Source organism: Quercus suber, unplaced genomic scaffold, assembly GCF_002906115.3.
Source record: "Quercus suber isolate HL8 unplaced genomic scaffold, Cork oak 2.0 scaffold_25, whole genome shotgun sequence".
NCBI classification, from domain to species: domain Eukaryota; kingdom Viridiplantae; phylum Streptophyta; class Magnoliopsida; order Fagales; family Fagaceae; genus Quercus; species Quercus suber.
Genome location: NW_027069490.1, coordinates 1,824,335 through 1,851,459, shown reverse-complemented (window position 1 = coordinate 1,851,459; position 27,125 = coordinate 1,824,335). Strand labels below are relative to the sequence as shown.

Here is a 27,125-nt window from a genome sequence, read left to right as displayed (position 1 = left end):
ATATTGGCCTCCCACCGCCATCAAGACACCGAAACCCCTATAGGTAATTCTTTTTTCTTTTTCCTTTTTAAACCAGGGGCTTAAATATGATTTAAGTTTAGATAATTTGGTTGGATAGTTTTTGTTTTGGGTATATAAGTAGAGATAATATTTGGTGCACAATGTAAAACAATATTCTATCATGGTTTAATTTTAAATCATTTATAAGACACATGCATACACACTTACCTACACTATGTCTTAATGTCACACTATTGATGAGTGGAAGACGGTCAGAAAGTTGGGCATACTTTTATTTCATGATATGAAATATGTAAACACAACATAAATTAGTTGATTTTAATTATCCCGTTACTCTTTTATTTATTTTTAGTTTCATGATTTAAAAAAAAAAAAAAATTTACTTCAAGAAGACTACAAATATGCAATGAAACTACTAAACTAATTTTTAATATCTCAAAATGTATATGTTTATTTACTCTAATTTAGTTTAATTTTTTTTTTTCTAATATATGTACAACATTATCCAAAATCGTCTTATATAAAATATCACAAAATTATTCGTGCATTGTACGGACAACTTACTAATTATTTTCAACTAAACAAACCCAACAAAAATAAAAGGTTTACATTCATAGCTGAAAGGCCAAAAACTATTGACCCCTTGAGATTTAGATTAATTGATTAATTAGCCAAGTTATTAATTAATCAAATTATCATGCAAAGTGCATGGTAGCACAAACAAATCACCAATTGAACTAAGTGCAGCGGAAAATAAATTTGACACAGTAATTTGTTTACAAATGGGGAAAACCTACACGGCAAAAACCCCACCGAGTGATTTTAAGGTCACCACTTCCGAAATTCCACTATTATCACAACAAGCGGTTATAAGTAAAGGAATCTCAGTACCTTATACCAACCTACAATTGAACCTTTACCCCAATACCCAATTGGACTTGTTCTGTAGTGACAATTTCTCCTTTTGATGCACGGCTCCCAAGTACGTGACTAACTAATGCGCGAATCCCAGTACGCGACTTCAATCACCAACTAGAGAAGGTTGTTAGCTGCAAAGTTTTTCAGTTCATCTCAATGATAAAGATCAAGAAGATGCTTGATCACAAAACCCAAAAGTGCACATACACAGCAACTTCTTCAAGAATGATGAACTAGGGCAAAACTTTGTCTCCGATCACATTTTGCTTGAACAGACTTTGCTCAATGCTTGTGCAACTTGTGAACACTTTTACGGCCCTTAAAACAATCCTTTTATATGCCTAGGGTTAGGAGAGAAGAAGGCTCAAACACATAAACACGAATTCCAAGAAAATCATATCTTAATTATGAAATTCTTAAACCTCAACAAATAGGAGGTGTCGAGCAGCTGTCGAGCAGGTGTTGAGCACACGGGCTGAACAGCTTCTTAAACCTCGACACATGCTAGCTGTCGAGCTTTAATGAACTTACAATTATCAGCTTGTTTCTTGGTCAGACTTGATGACTTCAACACTTGATCTTGAAACACAGTTTCTTGAAGTATTAAAAACACCTAGATCTACTCAATTACAAGCAAAATACGTTTTGTCAAAAGATTAGCCAACCTTAACAAGTGAATCACATATGTCCTAACAATCTCCCCTTTTGGCAATCTGTGACAAAACCATAACAAACAAATGAACAGATGAGAGAAGCCATAAATCACTCAACTCAGACTCACTTGTTACATACAATAAAATCTATCCTAACACAAACTCTTGAAAAACTTTGCAAGAAGAGAGTTTATGGCAAGTAGACTTTGACATCCTGTATTTCTGAAACACTTTAAACAAAACTCATCAAGGCATCTTTGTGTGAAACATAAATAATAGATTGCATACAAGTATAAGAAGCATGTGCATAAGAGAGAAAAAAAAAAAAAAAAAAAAACAACAACACATGTAAGGGTTGGTGAAAGAAACATACATCAACACATAAAGAAGATAAATACAATGTATGTGTAAAAATGGTCACAAGACCCAATGTACAAGAACAATGTATCTATAAAAGAAAGAAAAGAAAAGATACATAATATCCTCACTACATCCCTCATATCAACACTCCCCCTAACAAAATGGTCCTATACTAACTCTCCCCCTAAGAATGACTACTCTTATATTCCAAAACTACTCCCCCTTTTTGTCATAAATGGTAAAAGGGTAAGAGTATCAAGTAGACATCTCATTGATAGAGCTAGCATCTCTATTATCATCATCAGAAGCATCATCGTTATCACCATCATCATCATCATCCTCAGCTGCAGAATCAAAAGCCACTAGAGGAGGTGGAGGAGAAACCTCAGAAAAGAAACCACCCATGGTCGCCTACTGTCTAGCAATATGGCCAACACGAACGTTCACCTGATACAACTCAGTAGAAAGTGTATCAAGGTGAGCATCCATGCACTGAAACTGCGCCATGATGTCTCGTAGAGTCACATCACCCATAGAAGAGGAAGGAGCAGATGTGGATGGAGCAGATTGAGATGAAGGAGTTGAACGGGAGGGAAGTGCTGCAGAATCCGACTGTCGTGACTGAAACTGTGCCTCATTACGTTTTACGGTAGCGGCATCTATGGTACACATGAAAGTGAAATGGTCGGACACCGAAAAAGGGATGAAAAAATGGCTAAGAATCCTCATGATAATGGAAGGAAAGATGAGCTTATCACGGGATGCCGAATCTAGATGAACATCTATAATAGAGAGAATGAAATGAGAAGGGAAGTCTATAGTAAGATGCTCAAGTAGGGACAACAAACATCGTGCATGAGGCTTTGTAATGGAGTTATAATGAGAGAGAGGATGGAGTACAAAGGTCATCACTATGTTCAAGAATCTAGAACCTTTAGCAAAAGGCCAACATGGTGTAAACTAATGCTCGCCCCAATCAAAAGTGTGCTCACAGAAAGCAGACATGAGCTCATCCTTGGACATAATCCTCTGACGCTCACAACTAGGATAGTTAGGGAACTTTACCCTAGGAACCCGAAATACATCCGCAACAAGCTGCGGTGTGACAAGAATGCACATACCTCAAATGCGAGTGAAGAAATAAGGTACTGAACGATTTATCCCGTGCATGTTGGAGTAAAACTCTTGGATAAGCATGAGAGGACAGGTGACTGGGACATCACACAGTGACTCCCATCCCCGACTGTGAATGACATTGGGAAGGTCAGTGTCAGCGAAGTCCGCCAGAATGACTTGGCGTTCCGAATGAATGCCTCGTTGGGAAAAGTTCTCCAAGAAAGCCTTTCGAGCATCCTCATCACGGAACTGAATATTAGAAGGAGTAGGATCAGATGAAGACGATGCCCCAGAACGAAAAGGGTTCCAAGACGAAGCAGATTTACGCTTAGGTGCCATAGACACGACTAACGTAAATAGAAAGAAAGGGAGAGAGAGAGAGAGACAATCAGAAAAGTCTCAAAGCAATTCAAATATAACAAGTATATTGAAAAGAGAGTACGTATGCATGGGAAATGCATGAACATGTGACATGCAAAAGAAATTGCATCATGGGCTCAGCCCAATCCAAACCTATCAGCACACAAACAGATTGCACACATCTAAATGTATGATAATACTGTTATAATGCATATGTGATGCAATGCATGGAGTTTTAAGATCACATTAGCATAACCCAACCCAAAATTGCAACAATAACTCATCAATTTTGAAAAACCCCAAAACCTAGGTTTCAAAACATGAAATGCATGAAGAATGAGAGAATAGAAGCTTACCAAGTGAAGAAACTCTTGAAAAAGCTTGAAGAAACCTTGAGGATCAAGATTGGAGTGAGATGAGAGTGTTTGGGAGAGAGAAGATAGAGCTATCGAGAGAGAGATCAATAGCTCTACACCTCCTCAACACCTCCTCAATAGCAAGTCCAATTTGATCTAAAATTTGAGGGAAAAAAAAATAGCAAGTCCAATAACAAAAATTAGTAATTCATTGATCTTAAATCTCAAACAAAAGACAATTAAATGAACTGTAAAGTGTAAGCACTAAAAGAAAATTAAGTGTGTGGCAGTGGAAATGTGGCGTGAAATAGTGGAGAATGAAGACATTTTTTTTTTAATGATTGTATTGTTGCATTGATTTCTTAATAGAATAATGTAAAAAACACAACAAAATTCTTCTTAATGAATTACAAAGACCTGCCTATAAGTTGTCACAATTAAGTTGAATTGTTAAATAAAAGAATTGAAAAGAGTAAAAACAAAAACTAATAAATAATGAATTAGAGTATTCTAAGTAATAATAATTAAAATTCACTTAACAAAAATAATTAATAACTTTATTATAGTAATAGAGAATAGATAATTTACAAGATTTAATCTTAGCAATAATAATTAGTATCTTTTTTTTTTTTTTTTGGGAGAATGTATAATTAGTATCTTCATTATACTAAAAAAACATATGCTCAATGAACTTATAATTTATCTTTAATTCTCCTGTTAATACTATGAATAAATTTTTGATAAGGAAGTCACATATACTGTAAGATTTATTTCTTATCTAAGATTTATTATCTAAAAGAACTCGTGTTAACTTAAAAAAAATCTTCCTTTTGATCATAGGTTACGAAAGATCTCATCAATATTATCATAAAGATCAAGATGAAAAAAATTTATTTACAAAGAGATCCTTGTCAACCTCTTCAACACGAATTTGAATGACCCCTAAAAAATATTTTTAGAGCCGCCACTGAGACGCACACACATAAATATTCTGAGACTTACATCTAAAGGGTATCCGCTTTGCAGGTCGATGCACATGAATAATGCAAATCCTCTTTCCACCACAGTTGTGTAAAGCCCATAATAGGATTGATAAGCACTCTTTCACATCTATTCCCACTGCAACGTATATCACCATTTCTTCCTCTAAATTCTCATGCCCACTTGCCGGAATTGCCTCAATGTTTCTATAGCTAGTAAGCTATTATATAAATCAACTGGTCACCAACAAGATCTAGAACTAGGAGCACTCCGAAAATTTAAACCATCAAAAACCTCATATATATTTTCCCTTCCATTTAATTGGAAACTTATTCATCAGAATCTCAAGCTACCTATTTCATCAGCTTTCTCCATATAAAGTATAAACCTCATGCTACTATACTATACCAATCACCACCTTTCACTTTCTGAAGAGAACGCAAGAATCAAAATTTTCAACCAAAAATAAATAAATAAATAAATAAAGGAGAAGATTATATAGAAAGAATTGAAAAAGAGTCTTTGTTGGTTCTGTGAAGTTTCCTAAGGTCTGTATAATTACAAATATGATTAGGGGAGCAAAAGGGATTGCTTGTCCGGACTCTTTCACATGTTTATGAGTATATTCATAAACATGCGAAAGAGTCCGGACAAGCAATCCCTTAGGAAACATAGATAGACCAAGTCCTAACTAAGTAAGCCACATTTTCATTCATTTTCAACTATACTCATAAACATGCGAAAGAGTCCGGACAAACAATCCCTTAGGAAACATAGATAGACCAAGTCCAAAGGAAGCCACATTTTCATCCATTTTCAACCATACAAGTTGTATTTACTTATTTCTTCTCTCCCTCTCTTTTTTGTTTTTTTCTTTCTTTCATCATTCCTTACGTCCCAAGTATTAATTAATCCTGTAGAGACTTGGGCCCATTTTTTCATTGAACGAACTAGCGAAGGGCCACCTATTATGACTTGTGGACAAACAAGATGGGTCCCGGTTCAGATCATTAAAATCATTCTATTATTCTAAAGAGTAACGTTAAGAATGTTAAAAATGTTTTATTTGTTTAATTAAAAAAATCATTTATTAAATTGTTGATGTAATAGTAATATCAATCACACTAATTGAGCATAGACAATAGAGATAATATTATACACCACATAATAAAATATTATACCATGTAAACTTAATATTATATATGAACGGTTTTAGACCCCTTAAAACACAACCAGATTGGTTAGCCTAGATTAATTAGCCAAGTTGTTACTTAGTTAAATTATGCAATTCTAGGTTAAAGCAATCAAATAATCATATCAAGATATAAAGCAGCGGAAAATAAATGAACACAAGATATGATGACCCAGGAAACCACACGGTAAAAATCTGGGGAGGATTTGACCTAGCTATCCTCAAGGTAAACCTGAATCCACTATGCGAAAGAATCGAAGTTCATACAGAAGGACTACAAGCTCCCCGCTTGACTTCCTAATGCTACCCACCAGTAGAACTTACTGACACGACCACGTGCAAGTTCCGAATCCACGGACTCCTTCTTTCTTGGATTCTTCAATCAGCTACAAGCACCCTTGCTTGATATTCTTTAAGCTTCAATGGTAGCAACCTAGTTGATCATCAAGATGTAGATAAGATCTCCAACTTGAAAACCCTAAGCTTTGTGTAAAGGAAAGCTCCTCTAGATCTTACAAGAGATTTACACAAAACAGCAATGTATGAGCAACAATACAATTGGAGCAACCACCAAAAACGTGGCTAGGGTTTAGTTTATATACCTAGGGTAAAAACATAAAACCCTAAACGTTTAATGAAGTAGGGCTGAGTTGGAAATTCTGCAGAAAAGTCAACTTGAGCGATTTTCGATCGATCGAGTCTATTCTTCGATCGATCGAGCCAGGCCGAAAGTCCCAAGTACTTCTGCAGCCACTCGATTCCAACTTTACAATAATAAACCAACTTTGAGCAAGCCTAAACAAGACTAAATATATTGTTTTGATCATGGTTTGCCAACATTACAAATTAAAGTTCTAAATACATAAAATCCTAAGACCTTAGAACCTAACAATATATAAATCATAAAAATGATTTCTTACAACTAGTTATGTTAAAATGAATCTATTTAACAAACAAGTGCAGAGGATTTAAGCTAATTATATAAATATTAAAGGATTGTCTACACAGAGAAGATAATATATTTATATTACATGACCTTTATTATATAGTATGTGGAGTTTGTCTAACTATTCAGTAACAAGTTAAAGATCCATTGTTGAGCTTAAAATTATTTTTGTTTTTTTTAGTGTCTCTTACTCTCTTAGAGCTAGCCATGTCTGTGTCAAAAAAGATGTTTCCTATTTCACGTACGGCATCCCAAAATAAGAAATTGCAATTTGTAATTGTGTGTTAGTCACGCAATGATGAAAGCAATTTTTTCTATAGCCATTCTGGTTGCTGCTGCTTCATTTTTCAGGTCGTATTTGTTGGATGAAATTATCCTTTTTAGTCAAAAGATAAATACCAGTCACAGAACCATAAAATACAGACATGGTAGCTAGATGCCAACTAATCATATTTTTTCTCTTTGGAGGGGCATTAATCAATTGTTTATGTTTGTTTGTTTAGACCCATGTATACTTAGATTGTTTAATCTAATTAATTAATCAAGTTGATACTTAGGTTTATTATGAAATCTAGGTTTAACACAAACAATTATATCATAAAGTGCAGAAAAAATAAAGAAGAAAAGCGATATGATTACCCAAGAAAACTAATGAAACCAACAGTTTGAAGGTAAAAAACCTAGGAAAAAGTTAACCTAATCTTTCCTTAAGGCAACAAATTCACTATGATAGAATGAATTTTTTACAATAGATTTTCTTCCTAAAATCTAATGCTACCTCTTGTAGTATTTACTCACACGACTACGTGCAGTTTTGAATCTATGGACTCTTCTATCTAAATTTGCTGAACGCAAACACCCACGTTTGTAATTTTGAGATCCCACTCAAAAGTTTTAGATCATCGTTAGTAGTTGATCTTTATGCAACAACTTGTCTCCACCAACTCTTGATTGTAGATCTAGCTTCCGGTAGATGTTTATTGAGTTAGAAGGCTACAGAAACCTCACAAATCTCACGAGAGTAACTTTTGAAACGTATTTAGGGTTTTCCTTTTAAACTAGGTAGTGTTGGACTAAAATCCTAAACGTTTTTGAGAGTTTTGGGCTTGATTTAAAATCTATAGAATACGACTTTTGATCAGTTGAGCCTTTCTTTTGATCGGTTGAATTTCACAGAATCTGAACTCTTCTTTCTACAATTTGACTGTTCTTGAATCTTGACTTAAACAAACTTGAGCAATGTCTAACACTTAATCTAGATATGTCTCTGTTCTCGGTTTGCCAACATACATAGATTTAGAATCTAAACATTTTATCCTAAATATTTAGAACCTAGCAGTTTCCTCTTAGAGAGAAACCCAATCCTAACCTAGCAATTTCTTGATTAGTAGTAGGCTAATAGGTAACTCCCCACACACCTGGCCCCCAAAGAAAAAATGTCCACTCTCACGAGGTTTTCAAGGCCCTGGAATATCTTGGGAATATTTCCGCTTGCTAAAATTTCTTAATTAGTAGTAGGCTAATAGGTAACTCTCCACACACCTGGCCCCCAAAGAAAAAATGTCCACTCTCACGAGGTTTTCAAGGCCCTGGAATATCTTGGGAATATTTCCGCTTGCTAAAAAATGTAATATTTTCGAAAATTATATTTTATTTAAATTAAGAATAAAACATAACTTTTTTTTTGGGAGAATAAAACATAACCTAGTAAAGAAAATAAGTAAATATTTAATATGAATTGCAGCTCAATCTATTTAATGTTAGTATACAGTCCTAGAAATAATATTTGTACATGACAGTTGCACCTCACGTAATTTTATCAATATTTTCATGTGCAATACAAAATTTTAATAAAATTTAAGTATACAATGAAAGGGATTCAATAAAAGAATTAAAATTTTATAACTATGACCAATATTTCATAAAAGAAATAAATTATCTTCAAATCCATTTAACCAACTTTGGGTGCACAACAAAGCTTCCACATTTTTAGACAAAAGGAAAGATCAGTTTTGAGTTAAAATTTTACTTACAATACTTAAAATTGATTCAAAAGTAATCGTTGTCATAAGAATGCTCAAGAGACAGTGTGCCATTAAAAAGAGTTATAAAAAAACGATTGTAATCCTCTTTCCATTAAGAGAAAACATTCAACCTTCAATACTATCTTCAAATAATTTTTTTTTTTTTTTTTTGGTGAAAGTTACCTTCTTAAAAAACAAGAGGGAAGGCAGGTTGACCCGCTTTTCCTTTGGTTCAAATTTGAGTCAAGTTTGGGTTAACAAGTCAAGTCTATTTTTAGTGCCCAACAAATTTTAATGCTCATTTCTTTAATTAGCTCATTTAATCTCTTTTAGTGTCAAAACTTAACACAAGATTATGGGATACCTTTGCATATAAACAAAATTAATAGACTCAAGTACTAAATGTGAGCCAATGAAACATAGGAACAGCCTCACTTGCATCTATACTAGAGACATTGACTCAAAAACTTTAACCCGTCTTTCATGAAATCACGAACAAATTCATTAAAAGCATCAGATACAAACAATTTAAAAATACACATTACTCATATTTTTAACAGAGGTGAGTTACAAAATTCTAACTAGGTTAATCTCAGGTGGATAAAGTGTCAAATTTCAAACTACAAGTAGGCAACTTAAATTTTGGCAAACCACAGGTGAGTAAGTTGTAATTTAGCCTAAAAAAAGAAAAGAAAATAATCAAGTAATCAAACAATAGTATCATTTAAAACCACGAAACTAGACCATACAGCTGGCAGTGATCATTTGAATACAATGATCAATCAATCATGGGATTGATGGTCAGAACTTATTAATCAGATTCTTAACCTTTTCAACTTCTTCTTTCTCTTTCACTAGCTCTTCCCCAATTTCTATTCTTTGTATCAACTCTTCATGGGCCTGTTGATTGGATTATTTGAAATTTGTGTAAGATTTGGACCTTTTAACGATTATATAGGTATATAATCCGTAGTTGTCTGTTTCCACACAACAAGATGACAAGTATTATTTCGTTGCATACTTCAAGTCTTCAACATACATGTACAACAAAGACACAAAGTTTGAAAGAAAGAAGAAAAAAAAGAAAAGAACTGGCAATGTATTTTTTTTTTTCTGCTTTCATTTTCCTCTCGGAAAGATTAGCACAAACAAACCGAAATTAAAAGAATGCAATTATAAAGGTTCCAATGCTATTGCAGCCATTTCAGATTGACAGAACGAAGAGAAGAATGGTTAGGGAAGAATGCTATTGTAGCCATTTCTGCGTAGTGTGTCACACTTACTGTCCAGCCATCTCCTCAAACCCCCTGCTTGATGAGAAAAACCTTGTACTACCATCTGTAGATATTTCCTCTTGCAGCCCGGATGAGGCCGCACAAGAACCCTTCATTGATTCAAGTTCCCCGTTGACGTATGATGCAAGGTCTGGCCGGTTCTTCGGGTACCTGTCACAACACATCAAGGCCAAGTGAGCCAAGTTTTGAGCAATCTCAGTTGGCCAGTCTCCAGCCAAAGGATCCAACAGGGATGACAAAGTCCCAGCATCTAAGGCATCTTGCACGTCATTTTCCATCGTGAATGGTGGTCTCTGGCCAGTCAACAATTGTAGTAATATGATTCCAAATGAGTAAACATCTGACTTCCTAGTAAGCTTTCCTGTTGAAACGAACTCGGGATCTATGTAATGCCAAGTGCCCTTTGGAATAGTATTATGACAAGCTGTTGTATTGTTGCTTGAACTTATTTCATGGCATCATATACGGCAGATTCCAAATTCACTAAGTTTACTCACAAAGTTGGCATCAAGAAGGATATTAGAGGGTTTCAAATCACCATGTACTATGCTGTGAGGTTTTCTAGAATGGAGATAAACGAGGACAGAACACAATTCTGTGGCAATGCGTATTCGAGCTTCCCATGATAATGGAGGACTGTTGTCCTTGCACTTGAGCCGATCTTCAAGGCTTCCATTGGGGAGATACTCATAGATGAGCATAAACTGTTCCGAGCAACATCCAATAAGTTTGATAAGATTGGGATGCCTCAACTTTCCCAACACTTGAACCTGAGAAGAAGAAGCCAAACTTTTGATCCAACTTATTCATTTTAGAAAGTTAAAAATTTTCCCCGAGCCTCGGGAATATATATAATCAAAATTTTTGATAGACATGCAATATGTTTTTCCCTTACAAGTTTTATTAGAAAAGAGTTACAAACTACTACGTTATCACGCTATGCCTATTATACAAAGTTAATTACAAACACAAGCCGCATGAATTTGGGTGTGCAAAGTGCATGCATTACCAACAAGTACCACAGTACTGCAAGTAACTACGTAAGCTTGTAATTGGATGATATGAAATTTTGTAATACCTAAGCACCACGCTTCAATATTGTCTCATTCTATAGGCTACAATTCACAGATAATTCTATACTGTCACTGTAAGTATATATAGCAACATTTAATGATATTGCATGACAAAATCTAGTTACAGATAAATGCTCAAGTCCATTGTACTAAAAAAAAAAAAAAAAAAAAAAAAAAAAACTATTGTTCCAAGTATTTTTGCACTATGCAAAGATAAATCACATGCAAGCATGCCAGATACAATAGTTAAATTTATCAAGATAAGTGAATGATTATAGGCACTCTCCAAATAAACAAGAATCTACGTAACTCCAAATGATTTAAGCAATGGATCAATATCTCAACATCATATACAGAAGTTGGATGCACCAAAAATGTGTGTTAATTAGACTGGAGCAAAAAGTGCAACAATTCAACAAACGCCCCAAACTAGAAAACTACATCAGTCTCGCCCTATTATTGACATTATAGCCAAAATCCAATTAAGTAATTAACTAAATAAATTATTTAAATTGATTTTCAAATGAACACACAAACCTCCATTAGGAATTCTGAGGGACCTTGCAAGCCATTAGACTGTAGCCTCTTTATAGCAATTTCGGTTTGAGGCAAGAGACCTTTATAAACGCTCCCATATCCTCCTTGTCCAATTCTGAGGGATTCATGAAAGCCTCGAGTAGCTTTATTAATCTCGGAGAACAAGAACTCAGGCATGTGTCTAGAGTCTTGTACTTGTTGTCTTCTCAGCTCTTCAGCTTCTTTCAGTGCATTGTCAAGCTCAATCTGTAACTCATCTCTCTTTTTCTTCAACTTTTCATTTTGGCTCTTTAATAATGTTTTCTCTTCTTTGGAAATGCGGACTTCTTCTATCATTTGGTCTCTCTGATTCTTCACCTGTTCTAATTCTTCTCTCTCTCTCACTAGCGCTTCCTAAATTTTTATCCTTTGTTTCCCCTCTTCTTGGGCCTGTGATTGGATTATCGGAACCTTGAGTAAGATTTTGGACCTTTTAACATTTACATTGGTATCCTTTCCAAGCAGAGTTCATAATAGTATATAGGCAAAAATGCAAAACTGACCCTCTAACTTTTAGCTTTTGTCATTTCAGTCCTCTAACTTTCAGTTTTGTCATTTTAGTCCTTTAAGTTTCAATTTTTGTCAATGTAGTATTCTGTTAGGTTTCAGCTATTGTTACCGTTTAGTTTGACCCATTTTTTTTTAAAAATAATTTTTGTAATTAAAAGAAAATTAAAAAAAGCTTGGAAAAAAAAAACATGAAACTTTTTTTTTGTTGCTCGGAAAAATCAGAGCAACAAACCTTAGATCTCCAGCTTTCAGTCGGTTTGGAAAGACGGCTTGACTCCTTAAAGCCATCGAGAGCGCCGCCGCTAGCAAAGGTGGCACCGCTCCATGACAGCGGCGTGGTAGGACTAGCTCGCCTAGGCTCGGCCTTCTTCTTCGTGGCGGAGTCACTGTGTCTGGGCGCCGACTTGGAACAACGCTGGCGGACAGTCCAGCCGAGGCAGAGAACAGCCTGAATAGGCTTCGGCAGAGGAGGCTGAGCTTGGAAGAGCCTTAACAGAAAATCCACCACCACCGTGTCGTCGGTCATGGCCTCCTTGACCCACTCATCGTTGCTCATATTCTCACTACGGTGTCATTTCAGGGAGAGAAAAAGAAGAATGAAAATCTTGTTGGTGGTGTTGTATAGCGTGTGTTTGTGTTAAATAATGGAGAGAGCAGAGAACGGGAAGGCTGACTGGCTGAGGAAGAAGGCTAAAGGGACCTTCCAGTTCCATTTTTTTTTTTTCCAAGCATTTTTTTTTTTATTTTCTTTTAATTACAAAAATTTTTTTTTTTTAAAAAGGGTCAAACTTAACGGTAGCAGTAACTGAAACCTAACAGAATACTACATTGACAAAAATTAAAACTTAGAGGACTGAAATGACAAAACTGAAAGTTAGAGGACTGAAATGACAAAAGCTAAAAGTTAGAGGGTCAGTTTTACATTTTTGCCTAGTATATACAAGGTGTGTGGTGCGTACTCTCTGTTGAACATTCTACTCCGTAGCAAGTAGAAATTCTTCTTTCACCAGTTGATATTTATCTAGCGTGATGCAGGGTGTATTTAACATATTTCGTAAGAAATTATGTTATGTCACATACATAATACTTATTAGCTTAAATTATATTACATGTCATTATAAAGAAAGGATAATTAAGAATATGAACAACTTACTTAAGAAAGGATAATAAAAATTATGATCAACTTACTTGAGTAAATGGATAAATATTTAATTTTTCCTTAATTTAAACATATAAATATCTATTTTATTCCTCTTTAAAAAATATCTTCTACATTTCTTCATTCCGTATAATTAAACTGATTTTATGTTTTTGTTGCTGTACTTAGATTCAACTGTTGTAAAACTATTTAATTGAGAAATAATGTCTTTCTCCAAACCAATTGATTCTTATATAAAAATAGAGAAGTGTTATTTCTACAATATTTTCACAATAAATCATAAGTGGTAAGTTATTATTCGTTATAATCTAAACCTACTACTAAAATTATTTTTTGGCCCACTAATAACAACTTACCACTTTTAATTTGTTATATAAGTGCTATGAAAATATTATAAACATAACATTTCTCATAAAGATATCACAAAAATTCAGTTTAGATATAATAATTAATGCACTACCTATAAATTATCAATACATGAGATTAAATGTATATGCCCTATTAATACTATGTTTAAATAATTATGCAACTTTAGTGTGTGTCTATATAAATATATCATGTGATGTCATGAGAAGGATTTAAAATGATGAATTATTAAGATTATTATAATTTTAAAACATGAACATTTTACTTTAAATAATTCACAAATATTTAATTATTTCAATAATTTTAGCATCTATGCATATATATATATATATATATATTTTATGTTTATTTTTCCCCCCTTTTGATGGTTCCTGTTTGAATTGTTACCAAAACAACTAAATATGACAATGTCATATTCCAACTAAAATTTATTTATTTTTTCTCTTTGATAATAAGCATTCTTATATTATGATTTTTAGATATGAAACCCATTAGAAAGAATATAAAAGAAATAAAAATCATAGACATGATAGGGGCCTTGAACGCCCTAAAAAAGCCATGAGGCTTAATTTGAAAAAATAAGTATTTAAATAATCAGGATATCATTTATGGATAATTAATACATAAATGTGACAATTAATTAAAAGTGGTGGTAGGGATAGTGCAAAATTTATTACATAACCATTACAAACTTATGTGTTCCCCATTACAATAAAGTAATTCTAACATTGATTTATTGCCACATTAGTTTTTTTTTTTTTTTTTTTTTTTTTTTTGAGGAAGTGCCACATTAGTTTGTAAAAGTGATATAGTAATAAAATTTGTATTAATTAATACATTACATATTTAGATGTAAACATCTTCTAAAAAAAAGACATAGATGCAAACTTTCGATTTTGATTAAGTGGAGTGCTAAATAAAGTGTCATGGATGAAAATATTATAAAGAAAACAAAATCCATTTCTATTATGTGGAAATGTCTAAATGAATATTTAATAGTGTGAAAGAAAATCTCCGCAAATGGACAAGGTTCAAGAAGTTCTAAAACCTTTACCATATTCAGAGCCTCAAAATAATCTTTCTCTGCATTCAGACGCAAGTGTGTCTCTTTTTCAGCGTTTGGCTTAGCTTTCTGAACTTCTCCAAAAAGAGTATTATCCAAACCCCCGTCCTGCTAAAATCCATTAAACGTTTAAATTTCATTCGAAGCCTTTTCATAAGTTTCGACTCACAAATTAAAATGTCCACATGCTCCTTAACACGCGCGCGCGCGCGCGCCCACACATATATACACCACAAGTGAAGCTTTTGCGCATACCACAACACTGCGTGATCCATTAGAAGAGCATTTTGGTATGGTACTCGCACTTGGATTAATCAATGACGATGAAGATGCCAAAGAACGTTTTGGAGAGAATACGCTTAATTCATTCCTATTCGCATTCTCGCCAGTCCATGCATTTAGAATTACATCTGACAATTCTGTAGAAGGGCTTGTTGAATAACTCGAGCATGGAAGACTCCTTCTGGATGACCCATATGAACATGATTCATCACTCGTACTTCCTTCTACAACTAACCCGCTCTTTGGGGACAAAAGCTCTTCACTACCTTCTCTAAAAGGAATATCCATGATCCTCCTGTGCCGCAAAGTATCAACAGATAATGATCTCTGCAAGTTTAATGGTCCAGCTTCAATGTTTTTCCTGTTTGGACTTGAACTTACAGACCGTGTTCTCAAGGGGGGTTTACCTTCTTCCCTAATTTGATATGGTCATTGCATCAGTAACAATAGGATTAATGCATAGTTGAGTTTATATGTTTTAGTGGTAACCATCATTAGCCACAGCTACTTAAACAACAAAAGATCATCAAGTGGCCATTGAAGTACATCGGCAATTTTAAATGTACAATGTTCCTGATTAGAAATTAATCAAGCACTCCGTAACCTTCAGTATCAATCACCCGGTTTTAAAAGTCTCATAAAGCATACTAGGATTCCATGTGTGTGTGTATATATATATATATTTATTTATTTATTTATTTTCATTTTTATATATATAAGGTTGGGTTCATGTTATACATATACTGTAATTCTAAACTATGTTACAACATTTAATATTTTTTTATTTGATGCAAATTTTAATAAATTTATTGTTGGATAAGATTTTATTCATTCTTATACTTCACATGCTTGCAAATTTTTAATATGATATGAGATTGTAAGAACCCGATTTGGATTCCTAGCCCAAAGATATGATCGGACTTTGGCCCAAAAGGCCCAAAATAATGAATTTGTAGATAAATGGGTTGGAAAACTGAGTTTTAGTTAATCAAACAACAAATTGAATAGGTTGCTAGTGAAAGACTAAAAATGGACAGTCATAGAGTGTGTAATAAGTTTCCTTGGCAATATCCGAGGAGATTTGTTCTTGTATATTAATCTTAAGAAGAGTTACAAGTTTGATTCTAAATTTCCAGTGTTTTTCTCTTACTTTTTTCTCATCCCCCCTTCATGAAGGGTCTTCTCTCTTATATAGTTCCTTCTAAAGCATCTTGATCCTACATTTGTTAAACTCCTGAGTCATCACTTGAGTGCATGTCCCATTAGACATTTTCTCTAGTCTTATACATCTTGAGGTAACCAATTTTACACAGTTCAAGGGTCTTCTCCACATTAATGCAGTCAGGAAATTAGCTGTAAAACATTAAATGCAGTGGTGACAACTTTGTTCTTAAGATATCTTAGGACTTCCTTCGGTCCAATGTCCCTTCAATGGTTGTTCATACAAACAGAACTTCCTGGGAGGTTCTTCTGCATTAGTAAGCCATTTCTTCTGACCTTGGCTTCAGTCTGCCGAGGAGATATTATCCTCAGCCAATACCACCTTGAGCCTCAGTAACCAAAACTAAACCTTTTTCTTGCTAACGCAGTCTCCTTTGATGGAAACTATTCCTATTTAGAACAATCCCTATCCTTGGCTTGGGCTATGGACCCACTATAATAAATTTATATTAAACTTCTGGGCCTAACATCCCTACAGAGATCAATAGCTATATCATCAATTAACTTTTTTTTTTTTTTTTGTATTTAAAATTATGCATAAAAGATGAATTTATAGGTTAAATAGTTAATGGCATCCAATTGATACAAAATTTGGTATACATTTTAAGAATATAAAAAATAAAATGTAATGTAATGGTAGAATTTTTGAAATATTAATCTAATAAAATATTATAAGATAACCTGGTATGGATGAGGAGGCTCTTGCAAATAAATTGTATGCGACAGGAAAGAGGTGCTTGGATGCACACATATGTAGCTTTCCTAGACCTGGGGTCCCTCATATTTCTGCATCATGGAGTTATCTTAAATTAATACTTGTGACGGTATTCTGAGCTTTCCAAGATCACATAGAAATTGTTGATGAAAAAACACAAAAACTTAGATCATCAGCTACATAACAAATTGTTGCTGACAAAGATAACGTTCTGAAGCCGTAATTTAAACAAATCTGGAAGCAGATTGCAAAACACACCATTTGACAGTTGACACTATATATCAACAATAAAGCCATCTTTTGAAGGAGGTCAATTAACTAACTGAACCTATATATCAATCAGTACAGTCCCATTCGGCCTTGTTTAAAGAGAGACATATCAAAATTGCATGGTACGGTGTACCTATTCCTGATTTCTTTCTTTATTTATTTATTAGTTTATATATATTTTTCAGTCTAACTTATGATATAGCTGTGCTGCTAAGGTATATTTTTTCTTCAGTTCCTCCACTGCCCTCGTGGTCTAAACATTGGCCTTCTCCTCATAATCTAGACATCATATTATAGTTAGGACCTATTAATCATGTATGCATTCTAAGGCAACCTTTTTTTTTTTTTAAAAAAAAAAAAAGAAAGAAAAAAGAAAAAAAGAACGATAGTACATAAAAAAAAAAAAAGTGAACACCAAAAGATGGAAAGATTCTTATGTGGTTTGTACTCTCTATAACGGTTGTCTGCCGCTGCTCCCATTACAAGATTCCTGATCTCATGTTGAGAAATGAGAGCTACAATTCCCTTCTTAATATTGTCTGTTTCAGTATGAACGCTATGTGCTTGTACCTAGATTAAAAAACAGCAATGTCAACAAAAATCAGAAAACTCAGTAACTCAGCAGTCTGAAAAGAAACTTACACTGGACCCTTAAATTTATCGATACCAATCTTGGAAGTTATGAAAACCTTGGTAACCTATGTTTTTATACGTGTACACAGAAAAATCTGTTTTCAATCCTGTGTGTTCTAAAAGCTCTAATACCACTAGAAAAATCAATTGATGCAATCCAAATTTGATATGTCTTGGCGCTAGGATTTGCCAACACATCTATGAACTCTGACAATGTCCCCTTAAGCAACTCGGTGACAAAACATCACAATACAACAGCTCAATTAAACATAAAGTAACCCTATAAACCATAGACAAAAACTAGGACTACTACTGAGACTTGAAACATAAACAAACACATTTTCATTATCAAAAAATACATATAAAAATGCAGCTTACATTAAAATTGAAGTCTATAACAGATTGCTATAAAAATAAAAATAAAAAGTAAAAGCTTTAGTTACAATTCCAATTTAGCATCAAGTAGCAAAAACACGCAAAAATCTATTTTACTCTCTTTTTTTCATTTCTTCTTGTCATGATATGACAAAGAAACGAAGTCTTTGAACTTTAAAGAAAACAAATTTATGACTCCCCTCAAATGAGAAATACATTTTTATTTCAAAAAACACATTTGGAAAAACAATTTTGGGAAAAATCACTGAAAGTTAATTAAAGCAATGGAATTTCATAGGACAAAATTGCTAAATGCCCTTTTTGGGCAAACTAAGCAGCGTTTTGCCCTATTTTTCAAACTAATTAGAGAAATGCCCCTTTTTTGAAAATCGATTTTCTCAAAATCGAGTTAGGCCCTATAGCGGCGTTTTTAAAAAACCTATAGTGACGTTTTCAGGACCTATAGTGGCGTTTTGTAACTCGATTTATATGAAATCGAGTTATAGGTAAAAAAAAAAATTAAAAAAATTGCCGATAACTCGATTTAATGGAAGTTGAGTTACAAAACGTCACTATAGGTCCTTAAAAATGCCTTTATAGGGCTTTAGAATTTTTTTTTTTTAATAACTTGATTTTGAGAAAATCAAGTTTAAAAAAAGGGGCATTTCCCTAATTAGTTTGAAAAATAGGGCAAAACGCAGCTTAGTTTGCCCAAAAAAGGGCATTTAGCAATTTTGTCCGAATTTCATATATAATATTAATACTCTTACTTTCATTATATGCATTTTTGACACTATGTAATCCTTGTGCATGTGTGTTTATATATATATTGAAAACTCAATTAGTGTGAAAACACTAATGCTTGTTTAAACCCCCAATTTTAAATTATGGCTTATTTGCTTTTACTCTAACTTAACTAAGCACGGAACAAAAGGAAAGCATATGTTATAAACTGGTAACACTACTCTAAGCCATAAGCAACCACAATGAGTAATAAAAGTAAAGTTTAAAGAGTAGGGAAGAAATATGCAAACACAAGATAACACAAAAACGTGTTATCGAAGAAGAAATCGAAATACTCAACGAAAAACCTCTCCGCAACCCTCCAATTTGAAATCGATCCATTAGTGAATAAGTTGGCGTATATGAATATCAAAAAAACCTTCCAAGCCTAATCTACCCAATGTACTTAAACCCTCCAGGCTCCTACTACCAACGGACTTCTCGGAGTCTTGTCTTTACTAGCTTTCCGAATCCCACAATTCTGCTTGATTGCATCCGCCACTCAATGGCTTCTTCCAATGCTTCCCAAAGGCACCAAAACTTCATTCAACACTTAGAGAGTGAGATAAGTGTTTGAGGTAAAAACCTCTTAAGGATGTATAGATGGAAAGGTAGGAGTAGAGAAAAACCAAGAGAATTTGTGTAGATGATTGTACGTGGGTATGACAATCTCTAACTCTCAAGAATTTTGCTAGGGTTTTCTCTCTGAAAATGACTCCTTAAAATTTCGTGGGTAATGAGGGTATAAATAGTATGTGTAAAGAATTTAGAAAAGCACTTATCACTTTTGCCAAACAGAGAGTTTCACGGGTTACTTTACTCTCAAGCTTCTCACAAGCTAGTTGCGAAACTGCAATGATCTTCATTGCACGCTTGATTCTTCTCCAATCTCTCACATTTATCTCTTACAATTAAACCCACATAAATATAGGGAAATGATTGACTGAATTACAACCAAATTTGGCATGAAATTAAATCCAACAAAGGCTAGTTGGAAATCACAACTTTACAAATATATATATATATATATATTCAAGTGACCAAATAAAGATATTTCAAATATACTTTAAAAAAAAAAAATTGACTCAAGGTTTTCTCTAAGAAACCTTGGACTGGTGAAACTACCTCGCCTATCATCTAATAGGCCAGTTTTTTCCCTTTGGGTGAAATCTTGTTTTTTCCAAAACCAATACTCAACCTCTTCTATAAAGGACATCATAGGCAAATGGGCGAGGCTTTTTATCAACACGAAAGAAAGCTAAACAGTGGAGTTAGAGCCTAATAAAATCAATAATTCCAGAACTCTGGTTGCAAGGTTTTTTATTAAGTGGTAGCCAAACATGGAAGCCATTACTAGAACATTACATAGCATGTGGAGAACCGGTGGCACTTTTGAGATCAGGGGCCTGGGGGACAATAAAGTGCTGATTTTATTTGACGATGAGGTAGATGTCAACCATATACACATGTAGAGGCCGTGGCCTTTCGACAAATATCTTATTGGTTTATACAAACTTGGAGTAGAGGCAATTGTAGATGATGCTACATTTGATCAGGCCTTGTTTTGGGTTCAGATTCATGGTTTGCAATTGAGTAGAATGAAGAAGGAGAACACTGAAGATCACGAAACTCCTTGATTACAAAACCCTATGGTGTACAAACACAGCAGCTTCTTGAAGAAAAAGATGAACTAGGGTATATGTTTCCGGTTCACGATATGCTTGTGAAAAACATTTGCATCAAGTTGCACTCACTTGCATTATCTGTGATAGCCCTTAAAATAATCCTTATATATGTTTAGGGTTGTGAGAAAAAAAAGTCTAAACATGTATACACGGATTGGTGTGAAATCATAATTGAAAATCTGACTTTTTAAAATCCCGATAGATACCCTATCTATCGAGCAGCTATCAAGCATTGGGCTTAAACAGTCTTTTAAACCTCATAGCTATCAAGCTAGTTGTTTAGTTTTAAAATCCAGCACTTTTTCATTTGATTCTTGGACAGACTTGCATGGCTTTAACGCTTCAACTTGAAACCTTGTTCCTTGAAGTATTAAACACATCCTAGATCTACCGAATCACAAGTAAAGTGTGTTTTGTCAAAGGATTAGACAATTCTATAATAACATATGTTCCTAACATGATTCACATATGTCCTAACAATCTCCCTCTTTGGCAATCCGTGACAAAACCACAACAAACAAATGAACATATGAGAGAAGTCATAAATCACTCAACTCATATTCACTTGTTGAATACAATAAAATATATCCTAATACAAACTCTTGAAAAACTTTGCAAGAAGAGAGTTTATGGCAAGAAGACTTTGACAGCCTGTATTTCTAAAACACTTTAAACAAAACTCATCAAAGCATCTTAGTGTGCAACAGAATAAAAGATTGCATACAATAAATGAGAAGCATGTGCATAAAGAGAGAAAAGAAACAACACATGTAAAGATAGGTGAAAGAACTGTAATAACAACCTTATCATATATATAACATCATAAGTACAAGGTTTGCTATCACAAAGTAAGAACAATGTATCTATAAAGTAAGAAAAAGAAAAAAAAAATACATAAGTCCTCACTACATCCCTCAAAAAGAAAAACACTCCCCCTAACAAAAATCTCCTATGCTAACTCTTCCCCTATGTAGATGACTACTTTCATATCTAAAACTACTCCAATTTTTGTCACGAATGACAAAGGGAAAGTAACTCAAGCAGTCATCTCATCATCGCTGGAAGAGCTAGCACCATCATCCTCATCAGCATCATCACTACCAGAGCCATCATCACTCTCATCCTCTGAAGCCAGTGGAGATGGAGAAGAAGAAGTAGTGAAACCACCCATGATAACCTGTCATCGTGCTATATGACCAACACGGGTGTTCGCCAGACACAACTCATCACTGAGGGTGTTAAGGTGAGTATCCATGCACACAAGCTGTGCCATGATAGCCTTGAGAGTCACTCCACCTAAGAAGAAGAAGCAGCGAAGATGGATGGAGCAAAAGAAGTTGAAGGAGTCGCCGTCTCGATATGTGTCGTCTCAATCAAAGTTGGGCCTCGCTTCTTCTAACAGTAGCAGTGTCTATGGCACACATAATCGTAAAATGAGGAGACTTAGGATAGGAGACAGAAAAATGGCGAATAAGCCTCGTGATAGCTAAAGGAAAAATGAGCTTACCATAAGTCATCATATCCTTATAGACATCTATAAGAGAAAGGATAAAGTGAGAGGGAAAATCTATAGTAAGCCTCTCAAGGAAGACAACAAAAATCGAGCTCGAGGCTCTGTGATAGAGTTATAGTGAGACAAAGGATGAAGGACAAATGTCATCACCATGTTAAGGAACCTCAAACCTTTTGCAAAGCTTGAGCAAGGGTGTTTCGACAGTCACCCCAAAAAGAAGGTGTTTCACAGAAAAGAGATGAAAGTTCATCTTTAGACACAGTCCTCAAATGATCGCGGCTAGGGTAGTCAGGATGCACTACCCTAGGAACATATAGCACCTCGGATACAATATCCAGAGTGACTACGATGCGCATACCTCGAACACGAATGATAAAACACTACAAAAAAAGGGGTATATAGCCGCATTTCAAAAACGCGGCTATAGACCCCAAAAACGCAGCTATAGCTTAGAGCCGCGTTTCCTATAGCCACGTTTACAAACACAGCCTAAACGGCGCAGCAATAGGCCTATAGCCGCGTTTTTAACCGCGGCTATAGGATTCTGGCCTATAGCTGCGTTTCTTAAAAACGCGGCTATAGGCCAGCTTGGAGCTGCGTTTATAACCGCGACTAAGGGTTCGGACCTATAGCCGCATTTTAAAAATGCGGCTATAGGTTTTTTTTTAAAAAAAAAAAAAAAAAAAAAAAAAAAAAAAAAAATTGGGTTTTTTTTCTTCCAAAAAAAAAAAAAAAAATTTAGGTTTGTTTTTTTTTTTTTTTTTCCAGAAAACAAAAAATATATATATTTTTGGGTTTTTTTTTTTTCCAGAAAATTCAAAATTTGAAATTCAAATAAAAAAATTCAAAATTAAACGTAAATCCAAAAATTTCAAAATTAAACACAAACCTAAAAAATTCAAAATCAAACACAACATTCTCACAATACAAAAACACCCAGAAAATTCAAAATCAAACACAAACCCAGAAAATTCAAAATCAAACACAACATACTCACAATACTAACACACCCAGAAAATTCAAAATCACACACAACGTGCTCCAAAATATAAGAACACAAACTCATCTAAACATAATCACAATATCAGCAACACAATAGCACAAATTCAAGCACAGATGCAAAAAATTCAAAATCAAATATTGCTAGAATATCCACTTCATTCAAAATTTCAGTAGATCTATTGACAAATTAGTGTGCTTGAGATGAAGGAAAAAAAAAAAAAAAAGCAGCAGCTCCAAAGAAACAAAGAAAAAAAAAAAAAAGTTACCCAGATAAGAAGAAGGAAGGAAAAAAAAAAAAAAAGTTACCCAAATGAGAAGAACAAAGAAAGAAAAAGGAAAAAAAAGAAGAAGTGTCACCCAGATTGAGGAAGGAAGGAAAAAAAAAAAAAAAGGAAAGAGAGAAGACTTGAAGACTTACGGTGGAGTGGAGCACTGAGTGAAGAATGAAGAAATAAGGAAAAAAGAAAGAAGAAGAAGAAATAAAAGAAAAGAAGAAAGTGGGGTAGGTGGGGATGTAGGTGGGAAAGGATGGGGCACGTGGGAAAGCTAAAGAAATTTTTTTTTTTTTTTTTTGGGTGTTACATGTAGCGGCGTTTTTAAAAACGCGGCTATAGGTCATGTCACTAAGGGTGACCTATAGCCGTGATTTCTAAAAAACGCGGCTATAGGTTCTCCTGTAGAAAAATTATTTGGTTGTACCTGTAGCTGTGTTTTTGAAAAACGCGACTATAGCTTAGGTTTAGCTGCGTTTTAAAACGCAGCTATAGGTCCCTTTTAAAAAGAATTATTCAGCTAGACCTATAGCCGCGTTTAAAAACACGGCTATAGGTTAGCTATAGCCGTGTTTTCGAAAAACACAGCTATAGCATGAGGATTTAGCTGCGTTTTTTACAAACGCAGTTATAGCTTGAGGCTTTAGCCGCGTTTTTGACAAACCCAGCTATAGGTTAGCTATATAAACCCGGCTAAAAAAAACGCGGCTATAGCCCGCGTTTTTTGTAGTGAAATGAGGTACTAAATAGTTGAATTTGTGCATGTTGGAGTAGAACTCTTGTATTATCATGGAAAGACAAGTGATCGGGATGCCACATAGTGACTCTTAACCCCTACTTTAGATGACAGTGGGAAGTTCAGTATCGGAAAAGTCTGATAGAATGACTTGGCATTCCGAATGAATTCCGCGTCATGAAAAGTTCTCTGAGAAGTCCGATTTGGCCTTCTTATCACGAAACCTAACATGGGAGGGAGTAGAATCAGAGGAAGACGCCCAGAAACGAAGAGGGTTCCGGGACGAAGCAGATTTATGCTTAGGTGCCATAGAACAAGGTAACGCGTAGAAAGAGAGAGAGAGAGAGAGAGAGAGAGAGAGAGAGAGACAAACAAAAAAGCACCAACATAGATCAATATAAGAATATAAAACAATGAAGGTATGTATGCATGAAAAATGCATAAGCATGTGATATGCAATAGTAAAAACATTATGGGCTCAGCCCAATCCAATCCTACCAGCACACATGAATTCAACATATATATCACACATCTATAATGCATGAAAATATAGTTAAAATGCAAATGTAATGCAATGCATGAACATTTAGGATCATTTGAACAAAACCCATCCCAAAAATTTTGCAAAAACCTCTTTAATTTTGGAAAACCCCAAATTTTTCAACAAACCCAAAAAGTTAGGTCACAAAAGAATAAATGCATGATAAATGAATGAATAAGAGACATACCAGAGGAAGAAAATGCTCTTAAGACCAAAGAACACTTGGGGAAGAGGTTTGGAGTGAGAGAGAAGAGTTTAGGAAGGTGAAAAGACAGAAAGGATTGAGAGAGATCGAGAAAAATGAAGTAGAAATTACGCTGACCATTTATATAGAAATCCATAATTCTCGACAGATCGAAAGGTATCGGGAGGTGTCCACAGCAAAAAGGGCTAGACGGATCAAGAAGCTATCGAGCATCCATCAAGCATACAGAAACTTCCTCAATGGATCGAGAAGCTATCATGAAAAATTCTTAAAAAGCTCGATGGATCGAAAATGTAATAGCAGCTATCAAGAAAAGAAGCTGAAAAGCTCGATAGATAGCCTAGCTGTTGAGAGGTATCCAGCAGCTATTGAGATTGCTTAAAACAGTTTTTTAAAGAAGAGAAAAACACAGAAATGAATGCAACCAAGGATGCAAAACAACCAAAGATCCAAACAACATTTTAAGCTCTCAAAAACATCTCTCATCAAGAAAAATGTCAAGCATTTAGATCCAAAACACACACACAAACACACACTAAACTTGTCTAACCAATTTTATATTTCAAAAACAAGTTTAGACAGTTTAGTGAATATACATTAACACATGTATTCCTTGTGATGGCCAAATCACATTGTACCTGCACATGTATTAAAAGTAGTAAAGAATATTACGTGTTGTGTATGAAAAACATTGCAAGGTTGCATGAGAGTCTACATGCTATGACGATTTGAGATATGAGAAAATTATTTTAACTCACACACAATCATAACTGCTTGATGGAGACTATCACCTTTGAGGTACATCCTATAACTCTCACATCTCCTAGAAAACACACTTGCAATCTATATAAAGCATTTTGATTCTTTTTGCTTTTAATTTTTTCTTTGTATATTTTTCTTTTAAGCAAACCATGCATGGGCATATAAGAGAGAAAAAAAAAATCCAATTATGTTAAGCTTTTGACATTGCACTTTTGCTATGCCAAACCATACAAATGTCATTTCATGATTGATGGGCAACAGTGGTGAGATGGTTATTTATGCCTTAATTTCTCTTAGGATTTTCTAGTCCTTCCTATCAAAAAGAGTGATACGAGTGTTAAGTACAAGAGATTACTTAATCTTACTCATCACAAACACGAGCCACAAAACTCACTTGCTTAGCTGTGCATAGAGATACTCATCTAAGTTACAAAAGAGACAAAGTTTAGAAAACTTTGTTTCAATGGCCATCCAAGGTACACAAACCCACACTATTTTTGTAATTTTTTTTTTTTTACTAAAAACAAAATAAAACAAAACTGAAAATAAACAAACAAAAACATGTTAAACAAAGCAATGCATAAAACCAGACTAGCTCAAAAACAAGAAAGCAAAACACACAAGTAATGCAAAATCAAAAACAAGAAGGGAAGAGAGAGAAAAAGTGAATAAATCACTTGGAGCCTTTTTCCTTCCACACCTTGGAAAAACCTTTAGAGTTTTGCAAACTCTTGATCCAGCGGTGAGGGGGAAGAATTGAAACCGTTTAAGTTCGAAAAGAACATGAGGGTTTTGAGTAGATCTCCAAAAGGAGCAAAAAATGATGGAAACAAATTCGAGTTTCCTGATGAGATTATACTGTTGCTCTATTAAGTGGCTAACCATTTATAGCAATTAGGTCGAGTATGTCCAGCTGCTCTACAGTGATGACAAAGATACTGCTTCTTCTGTTTAGGCTTTTGATTGTTTCCCTTCTTAGCACTAGGGTTTTTAGTTTCTTTCTTATTGAGCTTAGGGAGTGCTCCTAAAATAGATTTACTCTTGTCTATACTCTCACTAGCTACAATAGTTTTCATGTCATGCCCTAAACCCACAAAGGTCTAAAGCATGAGAAGTACATCCCAAGGGTACCTGTAGATTTTTCCTTTTGGCAAATCAAAC

The 27,125-nt window shown here is 34.4% G+C and overlaps 1 pseudogene; it reads right to left on the bottom strand.

The window, feature by feature from the left end:
• Nucleotides 1-10,206: 10,206 nt before the first annotated feature.
• Nucleotides 10,207-12,937, bottom strand: LOC112025288 (U-box domain-containing protein 33-like; annotated as a pseudogene).
• Nucleotides 12,938-27,125: the final 14,188 nt, after the last annotated feature.